At 42.9% G+C, this 23,310-nt stretch overlaps 1 long non-coding RNA gene across 1 annotated transcript in view; it reads right to left on the reverse strand.

Moving 5' to 3' along the window:
* Positions 1-89: 89 nt before the first annotated feature.
* LOC131838390 (uncharacterized) overlaps positions 90-23,310 on the reverse strand; it is a 40,283-nt gene continuing 17,062 nt past the window's right edge. Inside the window, exons 8-18 of the long non-coding RNA XR_009356584.1 lie at positions 17,732-17,810; positions 17,108-17,218; positions 15,999-16,169; positions 14,669-14,713; positions 13,716-13,860; positions 11,626-11,669; positions 10,482-10,929; positions 10,199-10,251; positions 9,482-9,586; positions 2,995-3,111; positions 90-683 (exon numbers count right to left, since the gene is read on the reverse strand). This is a non-coding gene — a long non-coding RNA (uncharacterized LOC131838390). The remainder of the gene's footprint in view (positions 684-2,994; positions 3,112-9,481; positions 9,587-10,198; positions 10,252-10,481; positions 10,930-11,625; positions 11,670-13,715; positions 13,861-14,668; positions 14,714-15,998; positions 16,170-17,107; positions 17,219-17,731; positions 17,811-23,310) is intronic.

Consider the following 23,310-nt stretch of genomic DNA (forward strand, 5'->3'; position numbering starts at 1 on the left):
TGTTACAGACCAACCCCCATTCCCTTTGCTGATGTATCAGCAAAGGGAATGGGGGTTGGTCTGTAACATCAGACAACTAAGTGGAAGGACAACTAAGTGAAAAATACTGTAGGTGGATACTGAGCATCTCCACCTGGTTCCCTACCAGGGGCACCCTGACGTCTCCCCATCAAAATCTGAATGCGTCATCTTCCTCCCCATGCCAATGTAGGAGGAAGGGGGAAACTTGCCTTCTCTTCCTCTTAACCTCCTTGCCTGATGGGGAAATGGAGGTTCAGAGAGGAATGGATTGGCTAGATGGTCCAGAAGGGAAGCTGGGGTTGTGGAATGGTGAACAGCTGGGAGGAATGTGGTGCCTCTGGTGATACCAGGGCCTGAAGCATGAGCATAAGGGAGCACAGGAAAGGGAGAAGAAGATGAAACTTCCCCACGGTTGATCAGAGGGAAATACAAGCATTTATAGGTGAGTCACAAGTCCTCAAGTGGGAAGTCTGGAGTGATGGGGATGCTTCAGAAGGCTCTGTGTGGGAGGCTGGCAGAGTTCCCAGGAATGCCATCACCTTCATTAGTTTGAGGATGAATGATGAGCCCTTGTCCGTGAGGATAGCACTGTACTCTTGAAGTTGGTCCAGGACTATCTTCAGATACTTCATGGACACGATACTCAGTGCCGTAGCAATGCCCTGGAATGGGGATAGCCTCAACCTCGTGCCACAGCTAAGAGTTAGCCAGGCACCCTTTATGCTCTCCCAAGGGATTTAGAGAGAGGAAGGGAGAGAGAGGGGAAAGAAAAGAAATGGAAGGAAAATTGGTTCCCCTGACTTGAACTACTTAAAATCCAGATGGAGAACCAAACATCCTTTCAAGAAATAATTCAAGAAGCAAATTACAAGAAACAGACTCTTAAATGCAGAGAACAAACTGATGACGACCAGAGCGGAGGTTGGTGAGGCAATGGGGGAAATAGGAGATGGGGATTAAAGATCAGACTTATAATATTTTTAAAAAACCTCCAGAAAATAGATGATTAGATAGATAGATAGACAGACAGATAAAGAGGCACAGGGTATGTCAAAATTAAAGAGTCTGATTTTTTTAATTTTTCATACTAACTGACAACATCCAGAAAAGCCTTTCCTGAGTATCATGGACCAGAGGAGAACCATGCCCTGCATAACGTTTGTGAACAGTGGGTCCTTGTGTATATGAATTCATCTGTGAATTCAGTAGAGATTTGTTTGGTACTTAATGCCTGGGGGCGGGAAGAAGCAAATTATCCCAGACTGTGAAAAATTAGAGTCACAGATTTGCAAAACCTTAGGAGTATCAAATCAAACACTGCAGAATAGAGATTTATATGCACTAGCAATTCAGAGAAGGGTTTTGAGGAGGGAAGAACAAAACCAAGGCACGTTACCGACAGGATGGATGGATAATCAGAGGAAATGGAAAAGAGAGAAGACATACAGATAATGCCAATATTTCTAACTCAGGAGAACAAGAAATAGCAGTAACTGACCAAAAGGGGCAGGTGAGAGAGGCTGGGGAGAGAGGAAGGAGGGAGTTCCTGCATGTGTCTTGTGGGATATAGTGGAAGGACAACTAAGTGAAAAATACTGTAGGTGGATACTGAGCATCTCCACCTGGCTCCCTACCAGGGGCACCCTGACGTCTCCCCATCAAAATCTGAATGCGTCATCTTCCTTCCCATTATGTCTTCCTTTCCTGATCTCGGTGAAGGACACCACCTCCCAGCTGAGCATGCCAGAAACCAGGGAACTATCCTGAACATCCTCTGCCCTCCTAATCATTACCCTCTGTATCCAATCTGTCCCCAGGTGTTGGCAGAGATGTCGTTTGTACTTCCCTGGTATAGTCCCATTATATCACTGACTATTCTGTAGACATGCTCCCAAAAGTTCTTGTCTTGGAATATTATGTCAAGTAGAAATACCCACTTCCCTTCTCCTAATCTAGACCCAACTAGCCCAAGTCCTCACCCTCCCATACATCAGCCACTATATGTCTCTGTTACCACTCATGTTGCCTTTAGTAAGGCTATTCTGTGTAGCCAGCTCTCTTCTTCCTATATAAGTCTGTCTCCTCAGTGACACTGTTCCAACCTTGGGCTTGGAATATAACTGATGATAGTCATGATGGTGATGGGTGCTTCTGTGAGAATTCTGTGAGAATCTGGCGGGGAAGGGGCTTTGGAGAGGGGATGCTTTAGAGGATGGCCACCAATTCTACCAGTAAGCAACACTTAGAGAGGGCTTGTGTCCCAGGCATTGTTCTTGGAGCTTGTACATTTTTAATACTGAAAAACACCCCATGACACACAGATTCCATAGTATTCCCACACGAAATAGATAATCTAAACCTAATCATGAAGCAATAGGAGACAAACAAAAAATGAGCTACATTCTTCAAAACAAATGGTCCATACATTTTTAAATGTCAAGATCATGAAAAGTAAATGTTGAGGAGTGGTTCCAGATTTAAAATATTAAAGCTAGCCAATGAGGTTTATCCGAGGCGCGATTATTGCTAATTGAAAAATATTAAAGCTAAATGATAAATTGATTCTAAATTGGATCCCAGACCAGAGGGAAAAAAATGTCTTTCTTTTGCTCTAAAAAAAACATGGGCAGGACAATTGGCCATTTTCAGATCAGTAGATAATAGTACTGTAGCAATGTTAACTTCTTAATTTTGATCACTGTGCTTTGATTATGTAAGAGAATATCATTACATTATTTTTACATAGTACACCCTGAAAATGGGTAAATGCGCATAACTGCAACTTCCTGAAATGATTCAGAAAATAAAATAATAATAGTAAATAGCTTGCCCAAGGGCACACAGTGAGAAAGTGGCAGACCTAGGATTCCAACAGGTTTTCTAGCTTGCCAGATCTCAGCTTTTAACTACTTTGTCATCCTGCCTTTTAAAGGAAAAATGTTTCTTTCCCCTTTGTCAGTTCCTCCACCTCACCTCCCTCTCCTGCAGGTCTTCATGGACACTTTGTAGGATAGAGGAAAGAATCATCTTCACCAGTTTCATATTCCTTGAGGTCCGCAAGGTAAATCCAAAGAATTTATACAGAAAATCCTAGGAGGGGTGAAAGGGCAGGGTCATGCATAGCTTGGAATGAAGTTAGGGTAGCTTGGGGAATAGCCATTACCCAAACTGGTTTTGAAATGGTCAACCAGCATCTTCCCCAGTGCCCTATCCTCCACACTGGCCCTCCTGTTCTCTGGGGGTCATCTGGATAAGACAGTAACCCTAACAGCAGGGGCTAAAGCTAGAGATAAGAAAAAGCTATATTTCTAATTTCTTAGCATCTTAGGGTACAGATCATCCCTTTAGGAACTTTCTCTGATCCATATAATTCCTATTTCCAGGTAGGAAATAAAACGTTCCTTACATCAATGTTTTACCATTTTCAGAGTACAGATCTTTCACCTTCTTGGTGAAGTTTATTTATACGTATTTTACAATTTTTGGTGCAATTGTAAATGAGATTATCTTCTTAATTTCTCTTTCTGATGCTTCATTAAGTGTAAAGAAATGCAACAGATTTCTGTGTATTACTGTTGTATCCTTCACTGAATTCATTTATCAGTTTCATGGAGTTTTTAGGATATTCTGTATATAACATCATGTCATCTGCAAATAGTGGAAGTTTTATGTCTTCCTTGCCAACTTGAATGACTTTTCTTTCTTTTTCTTGTCTGAGTGCTATGGCTAGGATTGCCACTACTATGTTGAATAAAAGTGGTGAGAAAGGACCCCCTTACGTTGTTTTTTGATCTTAGGGGGAAAGCTCTAAGTTTTTCACTATTGAGTATGGTGTTAGCTCTGGGTTTTTCATGTATGGATTTCCTTTTTTTTTCTTTTTTTTTTTTTTTAGATTTTATTTATTTATTTGAGAGAGAGACAGTGAGAGAGAGCATGAGAGGCGAGAAGGTCAGAGGGAGAAGCAGACTCCCCATGGAGCTGGGAGCCTGATGCGGGACTCGATCCTGGGACTCCAGGACCGTGACCTGAGCCGAAAGCAGTTGCTTAACCAACTGAGCCACCCAGGCGCCCCCATGTATGGATTTTCTTATGTTGAAGTATGTTCTCTCTAAACTTACTCAGCTGAGAGTTTTTATCATGAATGGATATTGTACTTTGTCAAATGCTTTGTCTGCATCTATTGAGATGATCATATGGTTTTTATCCTTTCTCTTGTTAATGTGATCTATCATGTTGATGAATTTGTGAATACTGAACCACCCTCTGAATTAAATCCCACTTGTTTATGGTGAATGATTTTGGATTCTGTTGTTAATATTTTGCCGAGCATCTTTGCATCTATGTTCATCAGAGATCTTGGCCTGTGGTTTTCTTTTTTTATAATGCCTTCATCTGACTTTGATCAGGGTCAGGTACTAAAAATGACACTAAAATGACACTAAAAAATGACACTAAAAAATGGAAAGATAGTCCATGCTCATGGATTGGAACAATGAATATTGTTAAAATGTCCATATTACCCAAAGTAATCTACAAACTAAGGCAACTCCCATCAAAATACCAACAACATTTTTCACAGAGCTAGAATAATCCTAAAATTTGTCTGGAATACAAAAAACAGACAAATAAAAAAACCAAAAAAGTAAACAAACAAAAAATCCAAATAGCCAAAGCAGTCTTGAATAAGAAGAACAAGGCTAGAGGTATCACAGTCCCAGATTTCAAACTTTATTACAAAGCTGTAGTAATCAAAACAGTATGGTACTGGCCAAAAACAGACACATAAATCAATGTAACAGAATAGAAAGTCCATAAGCAAACCCATGCTTTTTATGGTGGGTCAATTAATCTATGACAAGGAGGCAAGAATATATAATGGGAAAAAGACAGTCTTTTCAACAAATTCTGTTGTAAAATCTGGATAGCCACATGCAAAAAAAAAAGAAAAGAAAAGAAACTAAACCACTTTCTTACACCATACACGAAACTAAACTCAAAGTGGATTGAAGACATAAATGTCTCCATTTGATGCATAAATTCTTTTTTTTTCAAGATTTTTATTTATTTGACAGACAGATCACAAGTAGGCAAAGAGGCAGGCAGAGAGAGGAGGAATCAGGCTCCATGCTGAGCAGAGAGCTCGATGCAGGGCTCCATCCCAGGACCCTGAGACCATGACCAGAGACGAAGGCAGAGGCCTTAACCCACTGAGCCACCCAGGTGACCCTGGAACCATAAATTCTTAAAAGAAAACATAGGCAGTAATTTCTTTGACTTCAGCCATAGGAACATTTTTTTTTTTTTTAGCTAAGTCTCCTCAGGCAAGGGAAACAAAAGCAAAATTAAACTGTTGGGACTACACCAAAATAAAAAGCTTCTGCACAGTGAAGGAAACCTCCAACAAAACAAAAATATAACCTATTGAATGGGAGAAGATATTTGCTAATGTTATATTTGATATGGAGCTAATATCCAAAATATATTTTAAAAAAAAAACTTGTACAACTTGACACCAAAAAAAGCAAATAATCCAATTAAAAAATGGTCAAAGGACCTGAATAGACATCTTTCCAAAGGGGACGTATAGATGGCTAGTAGACACATGAAAAGATCCCCAACATCATTAATTATCAGGAAAATGCAAATCAAAACCACAATGACATATCATTTTACACCTGTCAAAATGGCTAAAGATAAAAAATGCAAGAAATAACAAGAGTTTGTGGAGATGGAGAGAAAAAGGAAACCTGTGTCCTGTTGGTGGGAATGTAAGCTGGTACAGCCACTGTGGAAAATAGTACAGATGTTCCTCGAAAAACTAAAGATAGACTAACCACATAGTCCAGCAATTTCACTACTGGGTATTCACTCAAAAAAAATGAGCACACTAATTCAAAAAGATATATGCCCCTGATGTTTATTGCAGAATTATTTATTTACAATAGCCAAGAAATGGAACCAACCCAGTCCATTGACAGAGGAATGGATAAAGAAGTGGAATGGAATATTATCAGTCATGAAAAGAATGAAGTCTTGCTGTTTGCAACCACATGGGTCAATCTAGAGGGTACAATGCTAAGTGAAATAGAAAAAGACAAATACAACACGATTTCACTCAGATGTGGAATTTCAGATATGAAACAAACAGAGAAAAAAAGAGGCCAACAACAACAAAAAATCTTAAACAGAGAATAAATTGGTGGTTGCCAGAGGGAAGGTGAGTACGGGGACTTAAGAGTACACTTACTTTGATGAGTACCAAGAAATGTATAAAATTGTTGAGTTACCATATTGTACATCTGAAACTAATATAACATTGTTGGTTATACTTGAATGAAAAAATAAATTAAAAACAAACAAATAAATAAATAAATTTTAATAGCAAAGATTTCACTTGAAAAAATTAAAAATAAAAAGTTCCGGGCGCCTGGGTGACTCAATGGGCTAAGCCTCTGCCTTTGGCTCAGGTCATGATCTCAAGGTCCTGGGATCAAGTCCCTCATCAGCCTCTCTGATTGGCAGGGAGCCTACTTCTTCCTCTCTTTCTGCCTGCCTCTCTGCCTACTTGTGATCTCTGTCAAATAAATAAATAAAATCTTTTTTTAAAAAAGTTCCTTAAATTCGCATAATTTAAAAATCAAAATAGCATAATCAAAAAAAGTATTTTTATGTAGTCTTTCTGTTTCCCTCTTCTGAATTTTAGCAGCCTTGACTCTTGCTTACTGTGCATTGCCCTGTCTACCTTGTAATATCCATATTTATGCACTCAAACACTTTCCTGCCTCACGATTTCCATATTTCCCATTTCCCCTGTCTGGAATCTTCCCTGGGTTCTTCAAAATGCTGTCTCACTCTCATCTTTCTGATCCTGGCTCAGTGAACCTTCCTTGACCTCCTAAATCCTCTCTAAGCTCACCATCCTGATACTTTCATTCAAGGCTTCATCACAATCACTAGTCATCTTGTTTATGCATTTGTTTGGTTAATTCTTAACTCGCCCCAACCTCTCATCTCCAGTGATAAATAAAGCTCAGGAGCAGTGTACGTCTTGTTGTTTGCTCTACTCCAGTACCTACAGAGTGCCTGACGCAGTAGACAAAAAGGGTATACCACATGTTCAAGGAACGTTTCCGCTCTCGCCCTAGAACCCCCTCTCGTCTCGACGGGCACTTTTTCTTCCTCTAGCAGATGCTCTTCAAGCCTTATCCAGAGCCAAAGTTTCCTTTCCTTCCCTGGCTGTGGGCACCATTGTGAGCAGTTCCCACCTGCAGTCTTTTTGGGTCCCTTTGTCTGGAGACGCCTGAGAGTTATAATCTTCTCTCTCCCATCCCTGCCCCTTAACAACCATAGAAGCCTGGCACTGGTGACAGAGAGGTGGAGGGGTGGGGAGGTACAAAAGCCATCCCCTCTCACTTGTCTCTAAGCAGGATAGACTCTACAGTGTAGTTTCCATCCAGATCTCCCCATGTCCTTTCTTGGCCTCTCCTCTTCTATCCTGCGTCCTTTATCTGACCACAGCTTTTTTCTTGCCAAATCACTTGACAAGGACCCTCACCTTGGGCTCTGCTTCTATGAAACCTGACCTGAGGCACTTGTCTCTCTGCTTAGCTGGCACATTACTCATCTTCCCAGACTTAATCATTTGTCTGTAGAGTGACAAATCTTCCCAGTTTGCCCAGTACTGAGGCATTTCCTAGTATGCTGGACTTCTGCATCTGCGTCTTCTTCTTCTTCTTTTTTTTTTTTTTTTTTAAGATTTTATTTATTTGACAGACAGAGATCACAAGTAGGCAGAGGCAGACGGGGGGGGCACGGTGGAAGCAGGTTCCCTGATGAGCAGACAGCCCAATGGAGGGCTCGATCCCAGGACCCTGAGATCATGATCTGAGTCGAAGGCAGACGCTTTAACCCACTGAGCCACCCAGGCGCCCCAGTATGCTGGACTTTTAAAGCTAAAACCAGGACAGTCCTAAGTGAACTAAGATGGTAGACCACCTTTGAGAAAGTTTTTCTGGCCAGTCCCATCGGGCCAAGAAAATAGCTCTCCCCTCTGCTCCCAAGCATACAGTGCACATTCCAATCTCGACAATTACCGCACTTATAATAATCCACTCTCTCCTCTGTTCACTCAAGCAGTGATTTCCTGAAGGCAGAGTCTGTGCCTTTTATGTGAGTACCCTGTGCATAGTCCATGCCTGCTATGCCATAAGCATTTGTACATATTTTTAATAACTTAATTAATAAGATCAGGATCCCTGCTTGCTTCATTCTTCTATCCACAAAGCCTTGCACATAGCAAGTGCTTCATAAATATTTGTTAATAATTAGAGAGCTAATATTCAGTCTTGGAAATAAGGCCTCTTCCCTGGAGATCCCTCAAAGCCCAAATAAAATGTTGCTTGGCGACAGGAAAACAAGATTAAAAATGAAGAAACCTGGATTCAGTTGCCAATTTTACCAATAAATTGCTTAAGGCTCTAAATCCCTCTAGATTATGTTTCTCCATCTGGGAGTCAGGATAATGAGTTGTCTGTTACTTGGTCTTTTGACTTTTACAAAGCAACTGCACAGGTGTCTTTGTCTATCCTCACCCACTCTCCTGTGATCAGAAGTCATTTCTGCCACTGTCCAAGTGAGGTGACTAAAATCTCACAAAGGCTAAGACAGTTGACCCAGACTGCACCAGGAGTGCAAGAAAAGCCAGGATGGGAACGAGGCCTTCACCAGAACAGACCTTGAGGTCTGTGAGCAAAGGAGCTCCTTCCCTAGTCAACTCTGCAACCCCAACATCACATATACTCCTGAATCCATAGTATGACCTCAAATATTACTTGAACTAACTTGCTTCAATCTGACCCGTAGGTCAATGATCTTTCCACTGCACCAAATTACCAGCTCTATTCTTTGACCTCTGAATGACTGGGAGGTTCAGTTAAGACAACAGATGGCAAAGTTCTTGATAAAACCTTAAACAGGGGATGCCTGGGTGGCTCAGTTGGATGGGCAGCTGCCTTTGGCTCAGGTCATGATCCCGGCGCCCTGGGATCGAGTCCCACATCGGGCTCCTTGCTCAGCCGGGAGCCTGCTTCTCCCTCTGCCTCTGCCTGCCATTCTGCCTGCCTGTGCTCTCTCTCTCTCTCTGACAAATAAATAAAATCTTAAAAAACAAAAACGAAAACAAAACAAGACACCTTAAACACTAAGCAAATGTTAAGATATTGATATTTTTGCGGTTTCTGTGTGACCGCCAGCTCCTGGTACACTCCATCCTTCCATTCCCCGGGGCCCAGAAACATGGGCTGGCTTTTCCCACAAGTCCTGTCCTTCATGTACATTTCTGTATTCCTTCCCCACCAAACTCCTCCACACCAGCCTCCACCCCCACTTCCCTCCTTGCAACTACCACCAGCTGCCTGATATGCCCGCCTGCGTGCGCGCATGCGCACGCACATACACACACCTTCTCCTCACCATCGCTGAAATAATTTATCCTCTCCAAGACAACCTTGATGAGTTGCTCCAGCCAGCTGTCATCATTGATGGCCACTAACGACTGACTTGAAAACTAAGAGAAAGGGAGAAGAGGACCACACAGAGCAGTGGCTGGGCTTTTCTGCCTCATGGAAGTGGGTCAGAAAGAAGCAAGAGACAAGGGGGCATGGTCTGTGAATATGAAAAAAGAGCTCAAGAAATGGGGAAGAGCTGAAATACATAGGGGGGTTAGTCAGGGCTGGAGAATTGGGACATATGGGACAATGATGGTAATGCCAACTCTATGTGTGAAACCCTTTACAGTTTGCAAGGCTCTCCTTTTCCTGTATTATCCTATTTAATTCTGGGAGATGGAAGTTATTTCCATTTTGCAGATGAAGGAGCTGAGGCCGGCAAAGGCTAAATTACTTGCCCAAGGACACAAAGCTAGGGCCCCATTCCCATACTCTCTCTTGACAGTACAATTTTGAGGGTGTGGAAGGTAAGATAAAGTCTAGGATATAGTCAAAGATTCCAATGTAGAGGCCGGGAGTCCTCTCAGAACCTCCAAAAGAGGTTCTCTTGAGTAGGGAGGTCCCTTGATCATGTCTCTAGCTCAGGGGGTCTGGGGCCTCCTCTCCTTAAGGATCCTAAAGAGGGGAAGGAAGGCAAGTGTGGAGAATGGTATGTCTCTTAGAGTGCGTACCTGGAGCAGCCTGTCCTCCCACTCCTCCTGATCCAGATTCTTCTCAGTGTGATCTAGGAAAGAAGAGAGTTATAGGGACCTGCCGACCAGAAGGCCCCAGCCAGGGAAAAAGAACCAACATTGGAACACCATTCCAAGGGGTTTTTGCCCATCATCTCATTTAATTTGGATTGTGATCCTACAAGATAATTGTTCCCCCTTCTTTACAGAGGCTCCAGGAAATGTTTGACTTTTCAAAGGTCAAGCATACCCCGCTGGCAAATGTTAGAGCAAGGATACGAACCTGGGTCTCTGGTTCCAAAGCCCACACTCTTTGCCGATCCTCTGAGCACAAGAAAGAGTGTTCTGGGAAATCTGGAGGCACAGAACTCTGGGCTGCATATCTGCTCAGTGCAGAACATGGTCCAAACAAACAGACCTACCCAAACGGCATCTCAGAAAGAGAGAGAGACTGGTCTTGGTTCTCCTCACCCCAGGGAAGATCTATCCTGCACCTCAGGACTTCATCTCTTCTGGATTCTGCCCCAATGCCCCAGCTCCATTCCTCCCACCTCGCAGCCAACCGCTCACCATCCAGAATCTGCAACATCTGGGGGGATCTCCTTCATCCACAGCTGGCCCACATTTGAGTTGATAACAGGGTGCAAGGAGGTGATAGGATGCAGGGCATGTAGTAGCCTTAGAGAGCTTATCCCAAGCTCCCTTTCACTATAGGACTTCAGGGCAAACACCTGGGAAACAAAAGAAGCAAGGAGGAGGCAGAGAAAGGATTGAAGGGAAGAGAAGGAAGAAAATCAGAACTAACTCATAGAATGGTAGAGCTGAGGCTTGGACCCTTCCTATTCTTTTCCACCTGTGAACTCCTACATGTTCTGCATGGTGCTCTCAAAACGTTGCCTCCTCTCTGAATCCTGGAGACCAAGTCTGCCCCTTGCTCTACTAAGATCCCATCGTAACTTACGTGTTCCTCTACTAGCATCTATCACACTGCATTCTGGGTGGTTATTCCCGGGCTTGTCTTTCCCACTAATTCTGTGAACACTTCAAGGGAAGTTCTGTACCTTGTCTTTCCAAGTGTTCATAATGTCTAGAACATTCTCACAGCATTCTTGCTGAGAAAATGAGATCTGGAAAGGCATGCAGACTTGCCCAAGATCAGCAGAGAACAGCTCACTATAAGGCCATGTAGGACACAGGTCAGGCCTTCCCCAGCCTCACCACTTCCTCACTTCAGGTCTCAGCACTATGGTCCCAATTCCCTGCTCCAAGCTGTTTGATCATCTCTCTCCAAAGCCCCTATGCTCTTTGACCCTACCCCTTATTACATGCCCAGCTCAATGCCTGGAATAACCTAGTACTCAACTATTTGTGGAATGAAGAGATGGAGGGATGGATGGACAGTATTCATCCTTACATTTATTACTTACCACAAGATGGGTCAGAAGTTTCTGTGGGGAGATGAACTGGGTAGCTAAATTAAAGAGAGAAAGAGGACAGAGTCAGTATCAGCTCCAGGATGCCCAACCTTCAGCCCCTTCTCCCACCCAACAGCCCACCACCCATTCTTCAGGGCAGGAGAAAAAGCAAAGTGGAGAGTGATTATTGGTGATATTGCTCTGGGGATTGTGACATGCTGACTTACCCTAAAAACAGACCATTTTCAGTATTAACACACACACACACACACACACACACACACACACACACACACCTTCTACCTGTCAGAATGGCTATCATCAAAGACAAAAATAAAAAGTATTGGCAAGAATATGGAGAAAAAGGAACCCTTGTGCACTGTTGCAGGGAAAACAAACTGATGCAGCCACTGTGGAAAGCAGTACGGAGTTTCCTCAAAAAACTAAAAATAGAAATCTCATACAATCTAGTAATTCCACACTGGGCATTTACCGAAAGAAAACAAAAACACTAATTTGGAAAGGTACAGGTGCCCTTCTGTTTACTGCAGTCTATTTACTGCAAGAGCTAAGACATGGAAGCAGCCCAAGTGTCCATCAATAGATGAATGGCTCCAGAAGAGGTGGTCTGTACACACAGACAAACACATACAAGGAATATTACTTGGCTATAAAAAGAATATCTTGCCATTTATGACAACTTGGATGGAACTCGAAAATGTTATGCTAGGTAGAAGTTTGACAAAGACAGACAAATACCGTATGATTTCACTTATGTGTGGAATCTACAAAACTAAACACATGAACAAACAAAAATAGAAACAAAAAACCCCATAAATATGGAGAACAGACAGATGGTGGTCAGAGGGGAGGGATGGGCAAGACAGGTAGAGGGGAGTAAGAGATACAAACTTCCAATTATAAAATAAATGTCATGGGGATGAGAAGTACAGAATAGGGAATGTAATGAGTAATCTTGTGATGACACTTGTGGTGACAGAGGGTGACAACACTTACCATGGTGAGCATACAGTAATGTATAGATCGTCAGATCACTAATATTTTTAAAGGTTTTTTTTAAAAGATTTTATTTATTTATTTATTTGAGTGGGGAGACTAGAGAGAGAGAAGAAAAGGGAGAGGCTACCTCCTTGTTGAGCCAAGAACCTGACACGGGGCTTGATCCCAGGACCCTGAGATCATGACCTGTGACAAAGGCAGACACTTAACTGAGTGAGCCACCCAGGAGCCCCCATACAGAACACTGTATGTCACTTATACCACAATAAAATGATTCAAATAGAGAGACAGACTAGGGAAGAAAGGCATTGTCCAGCGGAAGCATGGTAAACAGTCACCACTCGTGAGTGTGTCCTATTAGTTTATACCTTGAAAGGATCTCCCACTATCCTGAGAAGTTCTTATCCAGGCACACATTTTCATGCCTTTCATATTTGAAAATCCTAGGTTGACCTTTTAAATGTCTATTGTTTACACTGATTATAATCAGGACTCTCAACACTGGGAAAGTCATTTGCTACCTCTCCACCTTTTAAACCCTAACAGAGAATGCTTATTTTCCAAACACACAAACTCCTGCACATCCCAAGTAATGTGCCAAACAGATAGCCTCACCCCGACTCTGACTCTCCCTGGAAGTAGCGGTCAGGGATCGGGTGAGCAAAGAGTGAGGCTCAGAGTCGGGGCAAAGAACTAAGGGTCAGGAATATCTGTGCATGCATTACTTTGTAATTAACAACAAAGTTTGTGCATCTCTACTCCAGTGTTTCAAGACGAGGAAAAAGGATCTGTTGGGGTGGGGGTGGGGGGCGTGGATCTTGCCTCTCTTCCAGAAGAATCCCCTTTTCATCCATGTGAAGAGCCAAATGGAATCAAGCTGCTGCCTTAACCCTTTGCCTTCCCCTCCGTCCAGGCCCAGGCTCACAGCTGTGCTCTCGTGGCCCTCCCAGCAGATCTGCGCCCTTTCCCCACACCCAGGACCCCTCCAGAGTCCCAGTCTCTCTCCCACCCTCCCCTCCTGCCTGTGGCAGCCTGTTTCACAACTGCCCCCTCTGCACGGTCTCCTCGACCTGTGTACTTACGGCTGAGGTGGAAGCTGCTTAGATAGGGAACCTGGCCCAGGGACCGGGCCTTCAGAGACATGTTTGTGGCTATCTTACTCAGCAGCACGAAGGCCAAGGTGTTGCTGGGCTGGCATGCCAAGGTGATCAGTTTGGGCAAGGACACCTGGCAGAAGAGGTGGCAAGGGGATTCGATGTCAAGCTCCAAATCAGTCCCAATCATAAGTTCTCTAACCCTATGGCTTTGTCCTCCTTTCTAGGAGGGGCATTTGAGACCTGTATACCCAGCCCCCTCCATCTCACTGATAATCCCCCTTCCCTCTCCTCCTTCCCCCCACATGTTGGTAAAACACAACCAAGGTCCTGATGAAAATTACAACAGGATGGACTTGATTAAATAGAGGGGCTTCTTGAAATGTGGAATTGTGTGACTTGTCATCGCCTTCACAGGGGGGCATTCCGGGAGCAAAAGACATGCTAGCCGTGGGGAGACAGCTTGCTGGGAGGGAGAGGGGGGTGTCTGGGAAGAAGAGTAAATCACAGCTGTCCTTTGCTTCTCATGGCCCTTGACTCAGCTCTGACCCACACAACAACTCGTAGAGTCTCCAAGAATCCTTAGAGGCTGCTAAGAGCGGGCAGGGTGGATAATTGCCCGTCTTTTTTTATGGGAGAAACTATAGCCTGGAGAGCAATTTACTCGAGATTTTATAGCCAGAAACTGGCTGAGCAAGACCCAGGCTCAGGCCTCCAGGTTTACCACCCAGTGACCCTCTGCTCCACTGAGCCACTCCTCAGAGGAGCCCCAGACACTCGAGTGGGAACAGACAGAGGGGGGAGGGTAGAAGGGACAGTACAGGGGGTTAGGTGGAGTCGGGGGAGGGGGGAGACAGAGAGAATGCAATCTGGGGGTCAGGGTATCTGGGCACCAGGAAAGGAGGAGATGAAGGAGCCTCTTTGACCCTAGCTGCTTGTACCATCTGTAGGATTTCGGAACACATTCGTTGGATGTCCTCTTCATTCTGGAATAGGAAAAGATTTAAATCTGAAACCAATGCTAGCTGAGTCTTCTGATTCAAGGCCTCCCCTGGCTCACTGCTCAGAGTTTTAGACACCAAAGCCCCTTCCCACTGTGCCAACGATACCCTCTTCTTCTTTCCCTCGTGCTCCCGAACCTGCCCTTCTCTTGCTGCCACCCTCTGTCCCCTCCCTGCCTGATGAGCTTGATGACATAGTTGATGATGATATTCCCCTGAGGCATGGCCAAGTAGTCATGCCGGCCCAGCATCTCGATGAAGTGCAGGAGGGCCTTCCATACCTGCGGGGGGTAGTTTTGAGGGGGGAGCGTCACCTATCATGTGACAAGATAGGAAGGCACACCAGTATGACCCTTCATGTTCCAGGTAAGAACACAGAGGACAAGAGCCTGTGACAGGAGACTTCAAGGGACTCAGATCTCCCAACTTCAAGCCCAATGTGACTCTTCATTGGTCTCTAGGTGATGACAGACAACCCTACTCGACCCTGAAGTTCTAGCCTATTTCAGTTCTTACCATTCTCCTGAAGAACTGTAAGCACTGAGCTTGCCCACGCCTTACATAAGTAATGGACAGAAGAGTTGGGTAGGGAGAAATCAGAGTCCAGGAGAAGTCCCATGTTCTGGCCTTCATAGGGTAAGCCAGAAATGAATCCCACAAGTCTGAGGGCCCAGCCCTCAAGATCCAAGTCTCTCCATCAACCTTCTGAAGATTTAGGACTTGGTTTTTAGGGATGGTGCCATAGTTGTCCACCTGGTCCCAATTCAGAGCTGGGAGCAGTATTTGCTGCCTCCAATCCTGGCAGAGGTTGCTAAAAATATGGTGCCATGGACCCCATGCTAGATATGATGTTTGAGGTCTTCTTTCCCCAAGAAAACTGAATATTTAGGGGGAAGAATTAGTATGCAGCGTGCCTGGGTGGCTCAGTGGGTTAAAGCCTCTGCCTTCAGCTCGGGTCATGATCCCAGGGTCCTGGGATCGAGCCCCGCATCAGACTCTGCTCCGCGGGGAGCCTGCTTCCTCCTCTCTCTCCCTCTGCCCACCTCTCTGCCTACTTGTGATCTCTGTCTGTCAAATAAATAAATAAAATCTTTAAAAAAAAAAAAAGAATTAGTATTCTTTAGAGCTCTGTGTCCCCATTGACAAGGCTCAGAAAATAGGTAGGAACCACCTGTCCACTTCTCAAATCCTTCTCAGGCTCTGAAGAGCTCACATGTAACCCATGGGCAGAGTCTGAGGCCAGGGCGGGCTTGGTAAGGGGATGCCTTACCTCTCTCATCCATGAACAGCTTCCCCTCTCCATTTTACACAACTTCAAGGTCTCAAGAAAGCAACTCCCAGCTCAAATGTCCTGCCTTTCTGCTCACTGGTTTGAGATCGTCCTGAATCATGATGATGATGGAATGCATCACTTCATTCTTCAGTTGCTCTGTCTGGGGCACTAGAGAAAAGACACACACGCAGCTGGGGATCAGTCTCCTTCCGCCTCCTCTGTCGTACTGGGAGGCACAAAACAGGTGAGAGGAATTCCAGGTACTGTCCTGGTCTTCGAGGACCAGATAGAGTGCCCAAAGATTATCTCCACCATCCCACTGCTTCAAACCAGACTGAAGAATGACAAAAAAAGGGATTTTCATCAAGCTGGCTTTGGAGCCCCAGCTCTTTTCAGTCTCCTACGAATGCCCACGACCCCAGTCAAGCTGTTCCCGCAACCCCCACTGCCCCATACACCACCACCTTTAAAACTATGACAACTGTTCTTCTTTATGTAAATTCCCTCTCCTAACTCACCATTACAATCTCCTTCCCTGCTCCAGAGCCCATCCCATCTCCCGACTGACCCCTTCTCTATATTCCTATTGCAAATAACCACGGTCACATTTGAACAACTTTTCACGTATTATCTTTCATTGTTTCACACTCCACACTCTTTGAGAGCAGGGACTATGTCTTATTTGAGTGTCTGTTTTCAGTGCCTTGCATTCTGCTAGACACAGAGCAAAGGTCTAGCAAACGCTGGATTGGAGTTGATGCTTGTTCCCCAAGATCATAATCACAGACTAAAGCACTACAAAACTCACTGCATATTGGGGAATAGTCTAAGTACCTCACATCCATTTTCTCATCTAACCTTCACGAAAAAATCCTAAAGGAAGCATTACCTTCATTTTCAGGTGAGGAAATAGAGGCACAGACTAAAAGCAATCTGCCCGTTTACACAGCTAATAAGAAGTGAAGCCAAGATTTAAACCTACTGAATTTACTTTGAGTTTACATTAAGTTTAAAACTGTGACTTGAACTATACATGGGACTGTTTCCCAGACAAAAGAACTCTCATAGGAAAAAAGATCCCCAAGATTAGGCCAATGGTCACTCACCTTCTGGGAACACATCCATGAAAACTTGAAGGGCTGATACTATCTTGGCTGGATCACTGGTTTTCATGGTCTTTTGTATTAAGAATACCACCTGATCATTGTATAACTTGGCTATCAGAAGGGGGCAAATACAAGGGAATCAAGAGTATGTTTACCTAGCGAGTGGTAAGCAGAAGTAAATCATGCTTACAGCAAACCATGATGTCATGAACCAGATAAATTAGGGTCCTTTAGGCTGGAGAAAAGGAAGAGGATTGGCATCTAGCTAGATGCTTTCCTTGAGCTAGGCTCTGTCCCTCCCCTGCCCCACCATGTGCCCTCCCATAGGTCAGCTTGCCTCACATGATCATTAGTGCTGTAATGACAAGATCACCCTTCTAAGCTGGGATTCATTGAAGGGGAAAGGGAAGCCAGCTTCAGGTGAAGGGAGTGGAGCAACGTCTTTGCCCCTCAAGATTCCTTGAATTTCAAGCAAAGCTCACATGGATTATTTTGCATCTGTTCTAGAAGGATGGAAGCCCCTAATGGGAACCTAGGTCCCTGCTCTGGTCCAGGGAGACACGAAGATTACTCTAAGTGCCCACCCACACAAATACCTAGGGTTAGGGAACTGTGTTAACTTACAGAGGATGTAGAAAGCCTTCAGGGTAAGGATATGGTTCCATGCAGAGTGAGGATCTGACTCCTTGACTGTTTCACTCAGCTGTGGGGAGACAAAGGCCATCAGACCCAGGAGGACTGAAATTAGGGGCCATGAGTATGGATGGAGGAACCAAGGTACCATGGAAAAGTGTGGAGCTTAGCCATAAAGGGGAACAGGAAAACAGACCCAGGAATCCACATTCCCAGCCCCAGAGAGAAGACAGTGGCAAGCAAATTAAACATACAGAAGGTAACACCCATTTGCAAAATGTTCAATTACCTTCTTCTTACTCTAGGCTGCAACACAGAAGCCCTGACATTTCCCACAGACATGATGGGGTGCTTTGAACCTCTTGCCCTTTAGCAAGAGATTAGGGGGAGCAATAAAGTTCTGTGACCTTCAAGGAACACACAGAACGTACCCAATTTATCTCATGGAGAATATTCGAGTCTATGCCCAGAATCCAGACAATTTATCTATTCCAGGGAAACCTGAGATGTGTATGGTTAAGGTTCCCATGTGAAAGACACCTGCCTTTATGGGCTGTGGGAGCCATCACCTCCAAAGAAGAGAGAAAAAGCAAGCCCAGGATGCTTCTAGCCTGACAGCACTCACCTGATTGAACAGCATTTCTGTAATATTTTCCAGCTGGGATTCCAGGTTTATACCTCCACAGCCACTAAGAGCCAGAGCATCAATAAGTTGGTAAATACACTGTGTGCATAAAGACAGAGTAAGCATAAGTTAGCCCAGACTTGCCACAGCCTCTGCAGAAATCCTCTGTCCTCACAACTTCTCTTCAAGGATGGGCCAAGTCATCATGATTTCACACTGCCCTCTTGGATTCTTCCAAAAAAGGTTCAGGGTCTAATTCTTTCATAGCCAAATACAGCCATGACCTGCCCTTCCCCCTGACCCAGTAAACTACACTTACTTCCAAATAATCTCATTACTCCACAGAAAACTTTAGAAAAGTCAACATTTCGAGTATTGGCTGACTTCAAGGGAGCAGGATAAATTAATCAGAGCCAAAGCAAGAACTAATTCCATGGTTCTACGACTTTCAAAGTTCTGAAAACTGAGTCTAAAAGACTACATTTCAACTCTCTGCCTGGTGGTTTCTTTTTTTTTTTTTTTTTAAGATTTTATTTTTATTTTATTTGACAGAGAAAGAGAGATCACAAGTAGGCAGAGAGGCAGGCAGAGAGAGGGAGGGGGAAGCAGGTTCCCTGCTGAGCAGAGTCTCAGACGTGGGGTTCGATCCTAGGACTCTGAGATCATGACCTGAGCCGAAGGCAGAGGCTTAACCCACTGAGCCACCCAGGTGCCCCTACCTGTGGTTTCTTATTATTTTGTGAATTCTTCTTATCACTGATATACAAGAGTTCTACAGATAACCTTAGTTTTCACATGTTTAAACATGCCATTTGATTTTCTGAAAAGAGGTTTATTAACATCTGATACCAAAAACGATATATATCTAAAGTGTCCAGGGGTGCCTGGGTGGCTCAGTGGGTTAAGCCTCTGCCTTCAGCTCAGGTCATGGTCTCAGGGTCCTGGGATAGAGCCCCTCATCAGCCTATCGGCTCAGCAGGGAGCATACTTCCCCCTCCCACTCTGCCTGCCTCTCTGCCTACTTGTGATCTCTCTCTCTGTGTCAAATAAATAAATTAAATATTTTTTAAAAATAAAGTGTTCAATTTATTAAGTTTTGATAAATGTATACACTCAGGAAACCACCACAATTAACATAAGGAACATACCCACTACACCTGAGGTTTCCTCTTAGGTCTTTGTAATTTCTCCTTCCCTCCCCTTCCAGCACATTTCCTTTCCCCAGGCAAACATTGGTCTGCTTTCTGTCATTACAGACCTTCACTTCCTTTTTAAGAAACTGCCAAACCGTTTTCCAAGGTGGTTTGGCAGTTTACATTCTGACAGATGTGTAGTGGCATCTCGTGGTGATTTTAAAGTCCCTCACATCTATGCAATGTTGAGCAACTATTCCCGTGGTGGCTGTCTTGTCATCCTCATATCTTCTTTGGTGAAGCAGCTGTTCAATTTTTTGGTCTGCTTTTTAAATTTTTTTTAATGGGTTTTGTGTTTTTCATATATTCTGGGTGTGTGTGTGATTTGCAAATATTTTCTTCCAGTCTGAGACCTGTCTTTTCATTCTAACAGAAGTTACTCACTTTGATGAAGTCCACTTTATTCGTTTTGTTCTTTAATGGATCATGTTTCTGGTTTGTAGCTAAGACATCTTTGCCTACCCCAACTGCACACTAATTTCTCCTGTTCTATCTAGAACTTTGATAATTTTAGGGCTTACATTTAAGTATGAGCCATTTTTTTAAAAAGATTTTATTTATTTATTTGACAGAGATCACAAGCAGGCAGAGAGAGAGGAAGAAGCAGGCTCCCTGCTGAGCAGAGAGCCCGATGTGGGGCTCGATCCCAGAACCCTGAGATCATGACCTGAGCCGAAGGCAGAGGTTTAACCCACTGAGCCACCCAGGTGCCCCAAGTGTGAGCCATTTTGAGTTAATTTTTATACATGATATGAGGTATGGATTGAAGTTTATCTTTTTGTGTATAGATATACAAATGTTCTAGTGCCATTTATTTGAAAAGACTATCTTTTCTCCAAAGAATTGCCTTTTCACCTTTGCCAAAAAAATCACTTGGCAGTAAATATGTAGGTCTATTTCGGGAATCTCTATTCAGTTCCATGTATCCATTCATCTGTCTTAATACCAATACTACAGTCTCCACTGTTGTAGTTTTATAAGTTGTCATTCTTTCTCTAAACTGTTTTGGCTGTATTGGGTCTTTTTCATTTCCATGTGAGTTTTAGAATCAGGTTGTCAATTCCTATTAAATAAAGTCTGCGTGGGGGGCCTGGGTAGCTCACTTGGTTGGGTGACTGCCTTCAGCTCAGGTCACAGGCTCCACATCAGGCTCCCAGCTCAGTGGGGAAGTCTGCTTCTCCCTCTGACTCTCCCTCTCTCATTCTTTCTCTCTCAAATAAATAAAAAAATAAAACCAGAAAGAAAACAAGCAAGACTGCTAGGTTCTTTTTTTTTTTTTTTTTTTTTTTTTTTTAAAGTAGGCTCCACACCCAGTGTGGAGCATAATATGGGGACTCTGAACTGACTGACCAACCCAGGCACCACAAGGCTGCTAGGATTTTGGTTAGACTTGCAATGAATCTGGGGCACCCACCTGGATCAATCAGTGGAACAGGTGAGACTCTTGATCCCAGGGTTGTAAGTACAAGCAAGCATCATGTTGGGTGTAGAGATTTTTTTTTTTAAGATTTTATTTGACAGAGAGAGAGATCACAAGTAGGCAGAGAGGCAGGCAGAGAGAGAGGAGGAAGCAGGCTCCCTGCTGAGCAGAGAGTCCAACGTGAGGTTCGACCCTAGGACCCTGAAATGGTGACCTGATCTCAGGGTCCTAGAAAAAAAATAGAGACCTGAGATCACCTCATGATCTCAGGGTCCTGGGATGGAGCCCCACATCGGACTCTCTGCTCAGCAGGGATCCTGCTTCCCCCTCTCTCTCCACCTGCCTCTCTGCCTGCTTGTGATCTCTGTCTGTCAAATAAATAATATCTTTAAAAAAAAAAAGGCTCATACTTAAATGTAAACCCAAAAATTATCAAAGTTCTAGATGAAAACAGGAGAAAATGTTCTTAAAAATGTTTTTAAAAATGAGATTTTTTAAAAAGAGGATTGCAATGAATCTAGATCAACTTCGGAAGAACTGATAACTTATTAATATTGAATCTTGAGGCCCCTGAATACTGCACATGTTTCTGCTTACTTAAGTCTTCTTTAATTTCCTCTAGCTATGATTAGTAGTTTCCAGTGTACATGTATTACCTTTTATTCAGATTTATTCATAAGTATTTCATATTTTTATGCAAATGATCATGTTGCCTGTGAATAAAGACAACTGTACTTCCTTTCTAATCTGTGCGCTAATAGGGTCGAGTTGTTTGATAGTCCTCAGATCTTGTGTACTTTCTGATCATCTACTTGTTCTATTAATTGTTGAAAGAGGGATGTTGAAATCTGATTGTAATTATGGGTTTTTCTGTTTCTCCTTGCAGTTCTATTAGTTTTTGCTTTATATAGTTTTAAAGCTCTGTTATAACAACAGACACATAATAGCAGGTACATAAACATTTAGAATTGTTAGGTACTGTTGATAATTGACCCTTTCATCATTATGAAATGACATTTTTTAATACTTGATGATATTCTTTGCTCTGCAATCTACTTTATCTGATATTAATACTGCAGAAACAGCTTTTTTCCATAAATGTTAACATGGTACAGCCATACTTTGTTTTATTGCTTTACTTTATTATGCTTTGGAAAGTTGTTTTTTTTGTTGTTGTTGTTTTTTTAATAAATTTAGGGTTTGTTGCAACCCTATATCGAGCAAGTCTGTCCACACCATTTTCCCAACCGCATTTGTTGACTTTATGTTTCTGTGTCACATTTTGGTAGTTCTTAAAATATTTGAAATTTTTTCACTGTTACTACTTTTGCAATGGTGATATGCTGTAACTGATTATAACTCACTAAGGTCTCCAATGATGCTATCTTTTAGAAATAAAGTATTTTTTAAAGCACTTATATTGTATTTTAGATAAATGTTATTGCACGCTATACTACAGTGTAGTGTAAATGTAAGTTTTATATGCACTGGGAAACCAAAAATTTCATTTTACTTGCTTTACTGCAATATTCATTTTATTGTAGTAGTCTAGAACCAAACCTGTAATATCTCCAAGATATGCCTAAATATTTTTATTTATCCTTTTACTCTTAATCTATTTGTATCTTTATGTCTGAAGTGCATTTCCTATAAAAAATATAGGATATAGGTGGGTATTATTTTTTTAATCCCTCTGACAATTTCTGCCTTTAATTGGGGTATTTAGACCACTTATATATAATATGATTATCTATTTATTTACTTACTTATTTATTAATTATGGTTAGGCTAAAATCTATCATCTTGCTATTTGTTTCCTACTAGTCCTAATTATCTGTTCTCCTGTCCCTCTATCTCTGCCTTCAAATCAATTGAATATTTTTTATAATTCCATTTGATATCCTTTGTTGGCCTATTAGCCATAACTCTTTGTTATTTTAGTGATTGCTATACAGGGTTTGTAGCACATATTTTTAAAAAAGATTTTATTTATTTATTCGTCAGAGAGAGAGACAGTGTGTACAAGCAAAGGGAGCAGCAGGAAGAGAGAAAAGCAGTCTCCCCACTGAGCAAGGAGCCTGATGCACGACTCAATCCCAGGACTCTGGGATCATGACCTGAGCTAAAGGCTGGCACTCAAAGGACTGAGCCACCCAGGTGTCCCTATAGCACACATTTTTAATTTATCCCAGTCAATCTTCAAGTGATATTATACTACTTTATGTACACTAAGTATAGGTATACTAATACTACACTTTGTGCTATTGTTATTTTACTTCTACATACAACAAATTCCACACTACGTTGTTATGTTTGTTAAAACAGTTACCTT

This window comes from Mustela lutreola, chromosome 8 (assembly GCF_030435805.1).
Source record: "Mustela lutreola isolate mMusLut2 chromosome 8, mMusLut2.pri, whole genome shotgun sequence".
NCBI classification, from domain to species: domain Eukaryota; kingdom Metazoa; phylum Chordata; class Mammalia; order Carnivora; family Mustelidae; genus Mustela; species Mustela lutreola.